We start from the raw sequence: 16,260 nt of genomic DNA, 5'->3' as shown, positions 1-16,260 counted from the left end.
TGGATGCTGTCAGTAGAGTTTGAACACTCCCATTTTCTTTGTAGCTTGAGCAAAGTCAATCATCTTTCCCTGGCCCTGGATTTCCCCCAAATGGTGGAGAAGTTCCCCAAATTCTTTTCTTCTTTAAACTGTCCAATCTGGTGCTATTGCCTTTCCCAGGGGTCAGTGTCCAGAGCCACCAGAGTTCAGTCCTGGGACTCTCCGTAGCCTTGTGGCGCCCAGCTCTGTCTAGAGCCCTACTGTCACACTGACCCCCGTTTCCTTGATGAAAGAGTAACTTCTCTGATTTTTTAATAGTTTTGTGTTCTTAAAAGTCAACAGTAGTTAGATAAATACATAGAGAGATACAAAAATAGATACATAAAAACACACAGAGAAAGAGATATAACCAGACCTCACTGTTTGGCAGAGATACAGACAAACTCACAAGATACACAGACAGGTAGGTAGATAGTTATATAGACTATACAGACAGAAACACTAAGACATAAATAGATAGATAGATAGATAGATAGATAGATAGATAGATAGATAGATAGATAGATAGATAGATAGATAGATAGATTCGTACATACATCCATAAACACGTAGACACATAGATATAGTCAGATTAGATGTGCAGACAGGACAGGCTGATAGACAAAATGATAGAGAAACTAGTCCGTCTTTCTGGGTCTCTGCCCAATTTTTTCTCATTCAGTCTATATATCAATATATTGATCTAGCTGTATCTATCTATCTATACTGCTATCTGTCTATCCCTATCTGTCTGTCTATCCATCTGACTGACTTTCTGTGTCTCTCTCAGTCTGTCTGTCTCTCCATTCCATCTTCCCTAGGTCTGTCCTTCCATCTATCTGTCTCTGTCTGTCCCTTTGTTTCACTCTCCGATATTCTGTTGTTCTATTAATCTTTCAATCTCTCTGATTATCTCTCATTCTGTCTGTCTGTGTTTCTATGTCTTTTCTTTCGATCTTCCTATGTATTTATCTCTTAATCTGTCTGTCTGCCTGCCTGTCTATCTCTCTGTCTGTATCTGACTATGTGTCTCTCTATGTGCTATCTCTATATCCATCTATCTGCCCTCCTCCCTATCCCACTACCCATCTGCCAGTCGGCCTGCCTATCTGTCTTTCTGTTTGTCTGTCTATATCTCTCTGGATTCTCACGGGATCAGGGAACAAGCAGAAACTTTGGGGTCTCCAACCTACAAGATCCTTCGGAAACCCAGGCTACACCAGATCCGTCTAGGCCACAAGGTTGGGGTTTCTTGATTCCAGGTTGACAGTAGGAAAACCGGGAAGGCCATGGTCCTTTGATATTCCCTCAGACTCGGGAATGACGAGATTGGTGTGAGAGCAAAAGAGTGTTCTAAAATTTTAACTTTTTCTTTGCAAGATAGGATTCACAGTGGAGTCAATCAATAGAACACTTTCTACATCTTGCTTTCCTTTAATTTTTACATATTTTTACAATATGGGATTTAGCCCTATCCTGATTCAAGACTTGTTTTTTCAGATTATTTGGGAGTTCTGTGTTATTTCCAAGTTAACAAATGGTTTGATAGCCAGGATACCCAAGTTACGGCTACCTAAACCTCCAGCCAGTTTGACCACCAGATGTGAGGTATACGTAAGAACCCACTGAGTCGAGTCAGGAATCAGCTTGGTGGGATCAGTTAGGTAAGCCAATCTTTCAGAAAATGAACTTCTCTTTAATCAGGAACCAACTGGGCAATCACATATCCATGAATGCCCCAGCCTACTCCCCAGAGGGACTGCTGCCAAGTTTATGTTCATATATGGACATGTATATATATATATATATATATATATATATATATATATATATATATATATATGATGGACCAGGTATCTGGGAATGTTAGAAAGGGTGTGGAATATACCCCAAATCTGGTTCCAAGGTACGTCAGCCAAAATGGTGCCTGGGTCAACCTGAACACAGGCTCCAAAACTGCTAACGTTTGTGTGTGACTGAGTGTTGGTACCTGTGTACATCAGTGAAGTAGTATTTCTAGTAGAAGGAAAAGGGAGGATAGAATTGGCAACACGCGAGAATGGATGGCTGAAAGGGTTGAATGGGAAGCTTGAATTGGAGTGTGAGAGCCACAGTGTTCTATAGAGGGTCTGGGTAAATCCTTTAAGTCTATTAAAATAGAGAAAGTTTCTTAATGAATTTAAATTTCAGGGCTTAACGTCTAAAGAGCAATGAAATTTGGTTTATGAAAGTGCTCCTCCTAGAAGCTGTGGAACTTAAGTTTTCTGTTTCTTCTCAATGTTCTGTGGGGTTGGGGCTACACTGTATGTCTAATGGATTTCTTCTACAAGCACGTGATAGAAATGTTAGCAAATGATGTCTATCAAGTTGTGTTACAACAGTTCATTCCACGGAAAAGACAGAGACAACGGCAGGAACTGGCTATCAGCATGGGGATTATGGAGCACAAGGCCAAAGGAGGACCATAAATTCTTAACTTTAAAGTCTAATCTTTTCTTCCCAAGTTTTGCTAGGACAAATGTGTGAAATCGTGTATATCAAGTGCAGTGAATTTTGACTATTGCCAATAAGATGCATTTTCTACTGGGTAATAACTTTGTTATTTCAGAGCTCTTATTTCATATTTTTGTCAAGCTGTTATTTCTTTCCAAAGAACAAGGGTTGATTTTTTCATATTACCATGTGTGTATGTGTGTGTGTGTGTGTCTGTGTCTGTGTGTGTGAGTGTGTGTGCGTGTGTGTGTGTGTGTGTGTGTGTGATTTCAGGAGTAAAGAACGTGAATTTGAGGATGGGCAACTGACTGGTCTTTCAATGATTGTCAAAGGACAAGAAATACTGGGGCAATGCTTTGTTTTCAATGCTAGGTAAACGGTGAACATTTTTTAATTGAGCCACAAATTTCCTCTCTAGGAGCAGCTTTAGCTAATTTAGGAAATTAGAGTAAAAAAAAGTAAAAGAGAAGGGAAGAGTAGAAGTGTTCCTACTTAGAGGAAACTTTGAACCTTTTCCTTAGTAACCCTCAGGTTTCTTTTTGGAGAGAAAATGTTACGAGTTTGAGTTTTTGAAAAAGGAAAAGCATCATCAACTATAACCTGATTTGGGGCATTTTGAAGGTCAATTTCCAGAGTGCAACCATTCCAATTGATAAGTTTTTGTTTGTAAAGACCAGCGAATACTGAGAACTAATTTTGCTTTTGAAGTGGAGAGAACTAATGGTTTTATGCGCATTATTTCTCATGAACTTTGGCACATGACAGCTAATAGAGAAAGGAATTCCCCACCTGGGAAACTCCTAAGATATTTCTAGGAACGCCCTAGATTTTACCCCCCCCCCACTTCTGGTGTGGGTGTGAAGAGATGAAAACCTATGAAATGGAGGATTTACCTCAAGATGATTCCTAGGAAGCAAAAAGCTTGGACCAGATTTTCCTGCAGCCCAGAATCTAAAGAACAGCTCAAGGAGACATCTTTAGGGTAAAAAGGAAAAAGCCCCCAAGATATGGAATCTGGAGAAGGATTGTTGCCTCTCATTTTCATTGACATGAGAAATATATCTTTAGCAGAGGGAAAAATGGCCTTTTGATTTCCCCTGAGAATTCTATTTACCCGGAGCCAAGGCTCTTTAAGTCGAGAACCTAGAAAGGACAGAATTAGTCCCCAGACTGAGTTGAAGGAGGAAAGTTGAAAATAGGAGCATTTTATCTTGTTAAAAGGATGGAAAGGAACATCTGTTCATTGGAGAAGTTGCAGTAAAGATTCCAGAGTGCTGGGTTGTCTCAAAGTCGAATCAGAAGACGTTAGGAAAGAAATGACGAAGCCTAGAAAGAACTGGTAGTAAGAAAGATAATCTTAGCATGGTGAGAGAGAATTGAGATCTATAGGTGAATTCTATGTGAGGATCGTGGGGAAAAGAAATGTTATGGAGGAAAATTGGTTAGGATACAGTCACAAGGGCCAATGGAAGCACTGAGGAATGGCTCAGCTAAGTGTCTATCAAGCTCTACAGCTGACTGCTGATCATTACCAACTTATACCTGACATTCTTATTCCAAATTAGGGAGCATTTCTAACACATTTATGTTACTTCCCACTTTTCTCTTGTTAGAGCAAATGTTCAGTCATCCTATGATGAAGTCCTCAAAAAGGCAAGGCTTAGAATATGGGGAATATTTTAACAATCATTTTGATCTACATACTTACATGGTTATATTTTGTTCAGTAGTTAAAGGGGAATGAAAACAGTTTTCCAACCCCTCGCTTCCCTACCTCCCCAACGCTAGGTTTGGAGGGTATGTGTGTTTGTGTGTGTGTGTGTGTGTGTGTGTGTGTGTGTGTGTGTGTGTATCGTATTTTCAATCTGGAGAATTTTTGAGCTAATTTCAATTTTGAAACTTTTATATTTGAATTTCAAATATGTTTTGAAGGTGAAATTATGGATAAAGAATTGGGTTCTTCTGAATATTTGATAGTTCAGTATTTTTTCCAAGTTACTTTTGAAAGAACAATTATAGAGAAATTCAAAGTTTACAAGATTCCGGCACTAGGAAGACGATTCTCCATTTTACCTAGCACTTTTGGAAATTGTAATGGCCAAGACCGATAGTCTACAGGGAATGTTGCAAATTCCATTCTTGCTATTGGGTTTAGACTAACATCAGTACTGGGACCCCTTTTTGTCATTTGAGTAAGCAGTACCTCTGCCAATCCTGAACAACTAATAGGTGACTCTGCCTGGTGTTTCAAAATTTGAATCTATCCAAAAATGTGGTCACTCTGATGCAAAGTATCAATGAGAATGTGTCTCCTCTCGAAAATGGAGGCTACACAGATTGGCTAACATGACAGCAAGGGAATATAATGAATGCTTGAGGGGATGAGGCAAAGTCCGGACATGAAGGCATTGCTGGTGGAGTCGGGGATTGATCCAACCATTACGGAGGGCGATTTGAGACTCTGCCCAAAGGGCGCTAAAAGACTGTTTACCTTTTGATCCAAGCATGGCACTGCAGGGTTTGTAACCCAAAGAGATAATAAGAAAAAAGACTTGCACAAGATTGTTCATAGCTGAGCTCTTTGGAGTGGCCAAAAATTGGAAAAGGAGGAGATACCCTGCCATTGGGGAATGGATGAACAACCTGTGGTATCTCTTGGTGCTGGTATACTATGGTGCACAAAGGCATAATGAACTGGAGGAATTCCACAGGAACTGGAAAGACCTCCAGGAATGGATGCAAAGTGAGAGGAGCGGAAACAGGAAAGCATTATACACAGAGATGGATACACTGTGGTACAATGGAATTTAATGGACTTCTCCATTAGTGGCAATGCAGTGATCCTTAACCACCTGGAGGGATCTAAAAGAAAGAACATTATCAACCTTAAGAGTAAAAACTGTGGGAGTAGAAACCCAGGAAAACAACTACTAGATTAGACAACTACTAGATTACAAGGGTCCAGGTGTTAGGGTTGGGGATATAGACTATAAATGAACATCCTTGGGCATACATCAACAACATGGAAAGAGGTTCTCATCAAGGAAACATGTCATACCCAGTGGAATTGCCCCTTGCCTAAGGGAAGGGTGGAAAGAATATGATTATTGTCACCGAAAAGGAATAATGTGCTAAACTGGCTAAATAAAATATAAAAAGCAGCAAAAAAATAAAATTGCTGAAAAGTTTGAGAATAATCAATTCTCCAGACTTGGTTTTAGTATCCAGCTGTTTCAAGATTTTGCAATTCTTCCTTGGCCTCAGGTGTCAATTTTCTCCCTGAGGAGACTACATCATTTTGTGGAATGGCACCCAGGATGATTGTTGAGGGGTTCAGAGATGCACCCCTGGAGGTTGGGAGTTATATCATCTTAAGAATGCAAGACTCTGAAACTTGGCTTCAAAAGAAAAGGGGACATTTTATTGATTTGGATAGTCATGTTGAATGTGGTCAGGAGGCAGCCAAGGTGGAAGAGCATGGGAGCAAAAGCTGCTCCTTGGGAGGACAGCAAAACAGCATGCCTCCATGTTGGGATTTAGCTATCATTTGACTGCAGTAAGGACAAGGCCCGGAAACAAGGGGTTTGGTCAGGAGGTTTACCCCAGGCCATGGGGCTGCTTCTTGGTATCTGATGCATTAAGGAAGGGGTGTTTCTCTTTGGTCATCTGATTCAAAGGGGCAAGAAGAGTGAGTAGAAGCAGTGAAAGGTGGGGGCTGCAGCTGAGGATCAGCTCAACTCTCCACAGTTTGTGCAGTATCCTCACTAGAGTGCATGGGACCTCAATGGTGGCTAACATTCTGTGTACTTTTGCCTCACTTTGTTTCATAGCCTGCCCGAGGAAATGCCATTCTTGTTTAGTAAATGCTCCTTTTTGGGAAACGTCAGGACAACAGGTTAAGATCCCTGTAAGTAAGGTGCAGTGCTTAGCCTCTGAGATCTTGATTCCTTGCTTTCCTATTCAAGACTTTCATCAACTCATGGAAGAGACTGAGAAGAAGGGTTTGGACCCACCATGCAGTCTGCCACAGCCACTCACCTCACTGGCCAAAGTGGAGGTCTGCCACTCCCCATCCAATCTTGAACCAAATACATCTGCTGAGGTATCTGAAAACCACAGGGGCACCAACACATGCTTTGCTTGCCTGCAACCACTTATCCCGATATTCTAGGGTGGACACCTGAGAAGTAGAATCGGAAAGATCGACTTATTGATGAATTAGATAGAGGGACAGACCAATGGACAGACAGATTGACAGACACTGGAGATCGATTGATAAAAAGATACATACATAGATAGGTACATACATACATACCTATGTAAAGATAGAGACACAGAGAGGACTGATGGGCAGACAGACACACTGACTGACAGATCCATAGATAGGAAGGCAGTAAGACAAAAAGCAGAAAAACGAAAGTCTCTGTCTTTTAGTCCTCCTGTCTGTCTGTCTGTCTCCTTGTCCATCTTTCAGTCTACATGGATATAGCTTTGCTCTTCTTAGGTTGTGACCTGAGGAACTGCATCCCCCAGTGTGCTCCAGGGGTCCCTCCCCCATGTTTCATGGTTGGGATTGGTCTTGAATTGGACTAATCCTAGGCTGGGTGAAGAATGATGCTCCCTATTTTACTGTGCGTGATTGCTAAAGAGATAGACCAATTCTGGGCTAAGGAGGGGCCATGGGTATTGTCCCTCCCCCACCACGGGATTGGTCGAATTCTGGACCATTTCCAAGCCAGGACTCAAAAGGTACAGATTTCTGGGGCACAATGGGGTTTGTAGTTCCCCAGGCTGTCACAACACTTGAAAACCCACAAAAGAAACATATACAGGCTGACAGACGTACCAACCAGTAGGTGAATAGACAGAATAACAGATCAAATAATCTGTGTGTCAGTCCTTCCGTCTGTCTAGCTATCCAAGTCTCCGTGTACATAGAGAGATTCAGTGGGTGTTCAATGGTTGTGGCCTAAGGGACTATATCTCCCAGCATACTCCAGGGTTCCTTCCTTCTTATTTCCCGTGAAGAATTGGTCTTGAATTTGACCAATCCTCTGCTGGGCAAGAGATGATGCCCATTTTCCTTTCATGGGATTGGTCTTGATATGGACCAATCCCATGCTAAGGAGGGACCATAGACATAGTCCATCCCCCAACATAGGATTGGTCCAATGCAAGACCAATCAGAAGACAGGACTCAAAGGGATGTGGCGGAGTTGTAGTTCCCCAGGATGTCACAACACTTTAAAACACACAAATGACATACACACAGAGTGATCCATGCAAAAACAAGCAGGCAGATAGATACATAAACTACACCAACAGGAACACAAAGACATAGATAGATCGATAGATATATAAGTAGAAAGACAGACAGATCGACAGACATATAGATAGACAGATACATAGAGAGACAGAGAGACAGATAGAGACAGACAGATAGACAGATACAAAAATCAGGATATATAGACAAACAGATGCACATCCAGTGAGACAGACTTGTAGATACACAGAAAGGAAGGCAGATAGACAGAATGACAGAGAAACTTATCTGTCTGTCAGTCTGTCTGTTCATTTGTGTGTCTGTCTGTCGCTCTGTCCTGTCTTTTTGTCCATCAATCTGTCTCTGTCTGGTAGTCTTTTACTCTTTCCCTCTCTTCATATCAACCTAGTGATCTTTCTGTCTATCTCTCTCTCTTTGAATCTGTCCACCCAAGTCTATCTCTCTAGATATTTGTCTGTTTCTGTCTATGTATCGATCTGCTTGACTCTCTCTGTCTCTCTATCTGTGTCTAACCCTCTGTCTTGCTATCCATCTTTCTCTCTGTCTATTAATCTATCGATACCTCAGTCTACCTTTCTGTCTAAATGTCATTATATCTAACTCTATCTCTATATCACTGTTTGTGGGTCTATCTATTTATCTATTCATCTATCAATCAATCAATCAATCTATCTATCTCATTCCATCTGTGTGTCTCTCTACATGTCTACCTGTATATCTCTATCAATCTATCAGCCTATCCATTTATCATTCTACATATTTGTTGCTTTCCCTCTCTCTGTCTCTCTATCTGTCTCTCTGTCTATTTGTTTGTCTCTCTCTCTTTCTCTCTCTCTCTCTCTCTATTCCTCTCTCACAAATAGCTATCTATCTGTGTAGAGAAAAAAACTAACAGACACACAGACAAATATATGGACAGAAAGACAAGAACTAAGAGAAGCAAATAGATACATACATACATACTAACATACATAGAGATAACCAGAAGGGACTGGCTGGCAGACAGATGGATAGTTACACATACAGATGGGCAGATAGAAACATAGATAGCAGAAAGAGATACACAGAAAATATAGATATATTGATAGACAGCACACAGATAGACATATATAAAGAGAGAGAGAGAGAGAGAGAGAGAGAGAGAGAGAGAGAGAGAGGGAGAGAGAGAGAGAGAGAGAGAGAAAGAGCGAGAGAGTGAGAGAGAGAGAGAAACCGAACAAGGAACAGACATGGACTTAAGGACAATCACAGAGAAAGAAATACATATATATACAGACACATAGATAGAGAGACAGCCTGTCAACATGGAATATAGAAACCTCAAACTTATAGCAGAGTAAGATCAGATGTACCCCAAAGTTAGGACTAGCTTCTAAATTGAAGACTCAAAGTTTGTACTTTTTCCTTGTTTCTGTGAGAATCCACCCAGATGGGAATCTCAGGCTACCAGTTTTAGACTGAATAATGGAGCCTCAAATGAATGGCAATTCTACTTGAATGGGACTAAGCAGATGCTAAGGACCCTATTTGTTTTAGGCAGTCTCCCCTGTGGAATCGGAGATCTTTTGAATTTTGAAATTTGAATGCAGTTATTTCACATTTTTTGTCAAGCTGGTATTTGTTTTCAAAGAGCAGGAATGGCTATTTTTTCTGATATACCGTGTGTGTGTGTGTGTGTGTGTGTGTGTGTGTGTCTGTGTCTGTGTCTGTGTCTGTGTCTGTGTGTGTCAGTGTGAGTGATTTGTGAAGTAAAAAAATTTCATTTGCGGACGGGTTACTATGGACCTTACTGGTCTTTAAACTGCTGTCAAAGAACAGGAAATATGGGGGGAAAGACTTTGCTTTAAAAGCAATGAAACCGTGAATATTTTTTAATTGAGCCACAAACTTCCTCTCTAGGATCAGCTTTAGTCATAGGCCAACGTCCTTTGACGCAAGGTGAAGAGAATGGCAAATTGGCAGCCCAAAGGAAATTAGAGTAAAAAAAGAAAAAAGGGAAGGGAATAGTAGAGGTGTTCCTAGTTAGAGGAAGTTTTGAACCTTTTCCTTTCGAACCCTAAGTTTTGTTTCTGGAGAGGAAATATTAGGGGTTTGAGTTTTTGAAAAAAGAAAAGCATCATCAACTATTACCTGATTTGGGGCATTTTGAAGGTCAATTTTCTGAGTGCAACCATTCCAATAGATAAGTTTTTACTTGAAAAGACCTGGGAATAATGAAAACTAATTTTCATTTTGAAGTAGAGAGAACTAATGGTTTTGTGCACATTATTTCTGATCATCATTGGCACATGACCTCTAATAGAGAAAGGAATTCCCCACCTGAGAAACTCCTAAGACATTTCTAGTAACACCCTGGATTTTAGCCCCCCCCAGTTCTGGAAGGGGGGGTGAAGATATGAAAACCTATGAAAGTGAAGATTTACCTCAAGATGTTTCCTAGGAGGCAAAAGCCTGGACCAAGTTTTCCTGCAGCCCAGAATCTGAAGAAATGCTCAATGAGACATCTTTAGGAGAAATTCAAAGGAGCCCCCAAATACAGAATCCAGAGAAGGATTGTTTCCTGTCATTTTAATTGATGTGAGAAATACTTCTACAGCAGAGGGAAGAACTGCTCATTTGGTTTCCCCTGAGAATTCTATTTACCTGGAGCCAAGGCTCTTTAACTAGAGAACCTAGAAAGGACTGAGTTAGTCCCCAGACTGAGTTGAAGGAGGAAAGTTGAAAATAGGAGCATTTTACCTTGTTAAGAGGATGGAAAGGAATATCTGTTCATTGGAGAAGTTGCAGCAAAGATTCCAGAGTGCTGGGTTGTCTCAAAGTGGAATCAGAAGACGTTAGGAAAGAAATGATGGAGCCTAGAAAGAATTGGTAGTAAGAAAGATAATCTTAGTGTGGCGAGAGAGAATTGCCATTTAAGGGTGAATTCTATGGAAAGATCATGGGGAAAAAAATGCTATGGAGGAAAATTGGTTAGGATACAGTCACAAGGGCCAATGGAAGCACTGAGGAATGGCTCAGCTAAGTGTCTATCAAGCTCTGCAGCTGACTGTTGATCATTACCAACTTATTCCTGACATTCTTTTTCCAAATTAGGGAGCTTTTCTCCACCATTTTAAGTTACTTCCCATTTTCTCCTGTTAGATCAAATGTTCTGTCATCCTATGATGAAATCCTCAAAAGGCAAGGCCTAGAATATGATTATTTTAAGAATCCTTTTGGTCTACAGTCATTCATGATTATATTTTGTTCAGTAGTTAAAGGTGAGTAAAAACAGGTTTTCAATCCAGAGCATCCGAACCTCCCCAAAGATAGGGAGCGAGGGTGTGTGTGTGTGTGTGTGTGTGTGTGTGTGTGTGTGTGTGTGAAACTTTTAAAGTTTAATTTCAAAATTGTTATTAAGGTTAAATTGTGGCAAAAGACTTGGGTTTTTCTGACAAATTGATAGCGGATAGCTCAGCATTATTTCCAAGTTAACAGGTTCAAGGATGTTACTTTTGAAAGAACAATTTTAGAGAAATTTGTAGTTTGCAACATTTCGGCACTAGGAAGAGGATTCTCCGTCTTGCCTAGCACACTTAAAAAATTTAATGGCCAAGGCCAATAGTGTACATGAACATTGCAAATTGCATTCTTGCTATTGGCTTTAGACGAACATCCATACTGGGACCCCTTTTTTTCATTTGAGTAACCAGTACTAATGCCAATCCCGAACAACTAATAGGTGACACTGCCGGATGTTTTAAGTTTGAACCTATCCAATAAAGTGGTCACTCTGATGCCATGCATCAGTGAGAATGTGCCTCCTCTTGAAAATGGAGGTTAGACAGATTGGATACCATGACGGCAAGGGAAATTAATGAATGCTGCAGAGGATGTGGCAAAGTCAGGACATGAAGGGATTGCTGGTGGAGTGGTAAATTGACCCAAGCATTCTGGAGGGCAATTTGAAATTCTACCCAAAGGGTGCTAAAAGACAGTCTGCCTTTTGATCCAGCCATAGCACTGCAGGGTTTGTACCCCATAGACATAATAAGGAAAAATAGTTGTCTAAGAATATTGATAGCTGCTCTCCTTGGAGTCCCTAAAAATTGGAAAAGTTGGGGATGCCCTTCAATTGGGGAATGGCTGAACAAATTGTGGTATCTCTGGGTGCTGAAATAGTATAGTGCTCAAAGGAATAATAAACTGGAGGAATTCCACAGGAACTGGAAAGACCTCCAGGAATGGATGCAGAGTGAGAGGAGCAGAACCAGGAGAACATTGTACACAGAGACGGCTACAATGTGGTGCATTGGAATGGAATGGACTTCTCCATTAGTGGCAATGCAGTGATCCTGAACCACCAGGAGGGATCTACGAGAAAGAACACTATCCACATTCAAAAAGAAAACTGTGGGAGTAGAAACACCCAAGAAAATCAACTGCTAGATTACAAGGGTACAGGGGGATATTGTTGTGGATAAAGACTCTAAATGAACATCCAAGTGCAAACATCAACAACATGGAAAGAGGTTCTCATCAAGGAAACATGTCATACCCAGTGGAATTGACCCTCTGCTATGGGAAGGGTGGAAAGAATATGATTCTTTTCACCTAGGAGGAATCATGTGCTAAATAGACTAAATAAAATCTGGAAAGCAATAAAAAAGGAAAATTTCTTAATAAAGAAATAAATAAAAGGCCAGGTAGAAAAGTTTGAGAATAATCAATTCTCCAGATTTAGTTTCTGGTCTCCAGCTGTTTCAAGATTTTGCATTTCTTCCTTGGCCTCAGGTGTCAGTTTTCTCCCTGAGGAGACTACATCATTTTCTTTTAATGGCACCCAGGATGATTGTTGTGGGGTTCAGGGATGCACCCCTGGAGCTCGGGAGGGATACCATTGGCAAGAATGCAAGACTCTGAAACTTGGCTTCAAAAGAAAAGAGACAGTTTATTGATTTGGAAAGTTATGTTGAATGTGGTCAGGAGGTAGCTGAGGCGTAAGAGCATGGGTGCAAAAGCTATTCCTTGGGAGGACAGCCAGACATCATGCCTCCATGCTGCGGTTTAGCTATCATTTGACAGCAGTTAGGACAGGACCCAGAAACAAAGGGTTTGGGCAGGAGTTTTGCCCCAGGCCATGGGGCTGGTTCTTGGCATCTGCAGCATTAAGGAAGAGGTGTTTCTTTTTGGCCATCTGATTCAAAGGGGCAAGAAGAATAAGTAGAAGGAGTAAAAGGTGGTGGCTGCAGCTGAGGAACAGCTCAACTCTCCACAGTTTGTGCATTATCCTCACTAGATTGTATGGGATCTCAATGGAAGATAACATTCTGTGTCATTTTGCCTCACATTGTTTCATAGCCTGCCGGAGGAAATGCCATTCTTGTTTAGTAAATGCTCCTTGTTGGGAAACATCAGGACAACAGGTTAAGATCCCTATAAAGTAAGGCACAGAGTTTAGTCTCTGAGATCCTGATTCCTTGCTTTCCTATTCAAGACTTCCATCACCTCATGGAAGAGTCTGAGAAGAAGGGTTTGGACCCATCATGCAGTCTGCCACAGCCACTCACCTCACTGGCCAAAGTAGAGGTCTGCCACTCCCCCTCCAATCTTGAACCAAATACATCTGCTGAGCCATCTGAACATCAGAGGGGCACCATCATATGCTTTGCTTGCCTGCAACCACTTATTCCTATTTTCTAGGGTGGATACCTGAGAAGGAGAATTGCAAAGATCGACTTATAAGATAGATAGAGGCATAGACCAATGGAAGATAGATTGAAAGGCACTGGAGATCTCTTGATAAACAGATACATACATAGATAGGTACATACATATATACATACATACCTTTATAGAGATAGATACCCAGAGAGGACTGATGGGCAGACACACAGAAAGACTGACAGATACATAGACAGAAAGGAAGAAAGACAGAAGAACAGATAAACGAAGCTCTCTGTCAGTTTTCCTGGCTGTCCGTCCCCTTGTCCATCTCTCAGTCTACCTGGATATAGAGCTAGAGATAGTGTGGCTTTTCTTGGGTTGTGGCCTGAGGGACTGCATCTCCCATTGTTCTCCAGGGGTCCCTCCACCATATTTCATGGGAGGGACTGGTCTTGAATTGGACCAATACTAGGCTGGGTAATGAATGATGTTCCCTACTTTCCTGTGTCTGATTGATCTTGAGATGGACCAATACTGGGCTAAGGCGGGGCCATGAGCATTGTCTCTCCCCCAACACGGAATTGGTCCATTTTTGGACCAATCACAAGCCAGGACTCAAAGGGAGGGACTCCTGGTACTAAATGGGGGTTGTAGTTCCACTGGCTCTCACTACACTTGAAAACCCATAAACGAGGGACAGACAGACTGATAGATGCACCAACCAGCAGGCGAATAGACAGAATAATAGATCAAGTAAATGGTGTCAGTCCTTCTATTTGTCCAGCTGTCCATCTCTGTGTCTACATAGTTTCATAGAGAGAGATCCTGTGGGTTTTCAAATGTTATGGCTTGGGGAACTACATCCCCCAGTGTGCTCCAGGGTCCCTCCCCCTTATTTCCGGTGAGGGAATCCTCTTGAATTGGACCAATCCTCTGCTGGGCAAGGGATGATGCCCATAATTTCCTTTCATAGGATTGGTCTATAAATGTACCAATCCCATGCTAAGGAGGGACCATGGTCCAACACTGAATTGGTCAAATCCAAGACCAATCCCAATCCAGGACTCAAAGGGTTGGGACCTCTGGGGCACACAGGGAGTTGTAGTTCCTCAGGATGTCACAATACTTTAAAACACACAAACTACATACACAGAGATTGATCCATGCACAAAACAGGTAGGGAGATAGAAACATAGACTATACCGACAAGAACTCCAATATATCGACAGATAGACAGACAGACAGACAGACAGACAGAAAGAGCCAACCACAGACAGACAGATAGATAGATAGATAGATAGATAGATAGATAGATAGATAGATAGATAGATAGATAGACAGACAGATAAAGAGAGAGATAGATAGAGAGAGAGACAGATGAAAAATCTGGATAGATAGATAGACAGTTGCACATCCAGTTGGACAAACTTGTAGATACACAGAAACGAATGCAGATAGGCAGAATGACAGAGAAACTAATCAGTATGTCAGTCTGTCTGTTCCTCTGTCCTGTCTTTTTGTCCATCAATCTGTCTCTGTTTGGTAGTCTCTTTCTCTTTCCTTCTATTCATATCAACCTAGTGATCTTTCTGCCTATCTCTCTCTCTTTGAATCTGTCCACCCAAGTCTATCTCTAGATATTTGACTGTTTATGTCTATGTATCGATCTGCTTGACTCTCTCTGTCTCTCTATCTGTGTCTAACCCTCTGTCTTGCTATCTGTCATTCTCTCTGTCTATTAATATATCGATACCTCAGTCTATCTTTCTGTCTAAATGTCATTATATCTAACTCTATCTCTATATCACTGTTTGTGTGTCTGTCTATCTATTTATCTATTCATCTATCAATCAATCAATCTCTCTATCTCATTCCATCTGTGTGTCTCTGTATATCTCTATCAATCTATCAACCTGTCCATTTATCATTCTGCATATTTGTTGCTTTCCCTCTCTCAGTCTCTCTGTCTGTCTCTCTGTTTGTCTCTCTCACTCTCTATTCCTCTCTCACAAATAGCTATCTATCTGTGTAGAGAAAAAACCTGACAGACACACACAAATAGATGGACAGAAAGACAAGAACTAAGAGAAGCAAATAAATAGATAGATAGATAGATAGATAGATAGATGCATACATACATACATACATACATACATACATACATATAACCAGAAAATACTGTCTGGCAGACAGATGGATAGATACACATACAGACAGGCACTCAGGGTCCTGAGATGACTATCTTCCTTTGATCGTCCTCTAGATGGTCAGAAAGATGCACCTTCAGACCACACCTCGATCCTATCAGACATCTGTTTGTCCCGTAAAACGAAGGAATCTTTATGTCCCCAGGCAGACCCCAGTACGATCACCCCACCTCATGCCTGAGTGACTAATTGTTGTGAAGAATGTATAAAATCCCCAGAACCGATGTCATCGGGGGGAACAGCCTTTCCTTTCATGCTGTCCTCCCAGGGAACTGCTCCCCATCTTGCTGTTCTACCTTGCTATCCTCCTGGCCACTCTCAACATTACTTTCTAAATAAATAAATCTCTTTTGTTTTTAAGCTAAGTTTTGGAGTCATTGCATGCTTGCAAAAGGCATCCTTCCCGAACCCAAAAGGGTATCCTTCCATGCCCATAACAATGTGTCAGTCCTTCTGTATATCTGTCGATCCATCTCTCTGTGTCTGTCAGTCCATTATTCTCTAATTATGTCTATATATCAATGTATTGATCTAGCTATATCTATCTATCTGTATTGCTATCTGTCTATCCATGTCTGGCTATCTATCCATCTACCTGAATTTCTGTGTATC

The 16,260-nt window shown here is 41.2% G+C and overlaps 1 long non-coding RNA gene across 8 annotated transcripts in view; it reads right to left on the bottom strand.

Moving 5' to 3' along the window:
* Positions 1-1,806: 1,806 nt before the first annotated feature.
* The window catches only part of LOC107650497 (uncharacterized), a 61,500-nt gene continuing 47,046 nt past the window's right edge, over positions 1,807-16,260 (bottom strand). For 5 of the 8 annotated variants that reach the window (XR_008914351.1, XR_008914352.1, XR_008914353.1 and 2 more), the window contains 4 exons: positions 13,345-13,486; positions 10,535-10,650; positions 6,550-6,691; positions 5,300-5,373 (listed from right to left, as the gene is read on the bottom strand). This is a non-coding gene — a long non-coding RNA (uncharacterized LOC107650497). Of the gene's footprint in view, positions 3,838-5,299; positions 5,374-6,549; positions 6,692-10,534; positions 10,651-12,700; positions 13,211-13,344; positions 13,487-16,260 lie in introns of those variants that run through there. The other 3 variants (XR_008914356.1, XR_008914355.1, XR_008914349.1) reach the window with 3 other exon arrangements.

This window comes from Monodelphis domestica, chromosome X (genome assembly GCF_027887165.1).
Source record: "Monodelphis domestica isolate mMonDom1 chromosome X, mMonDom1.pri, whole genome shotgun sequence".
Classification (NCBI taxonomy): Eukaryota; Metazoa; Chordata; class Mammalia; order Didelphimorphia; family Didelphidae; genus Monodelphis; species Monodelphis domestica.
This window is presented reverse-complemented; position numbering and strand designations above follow the sequence as displayed.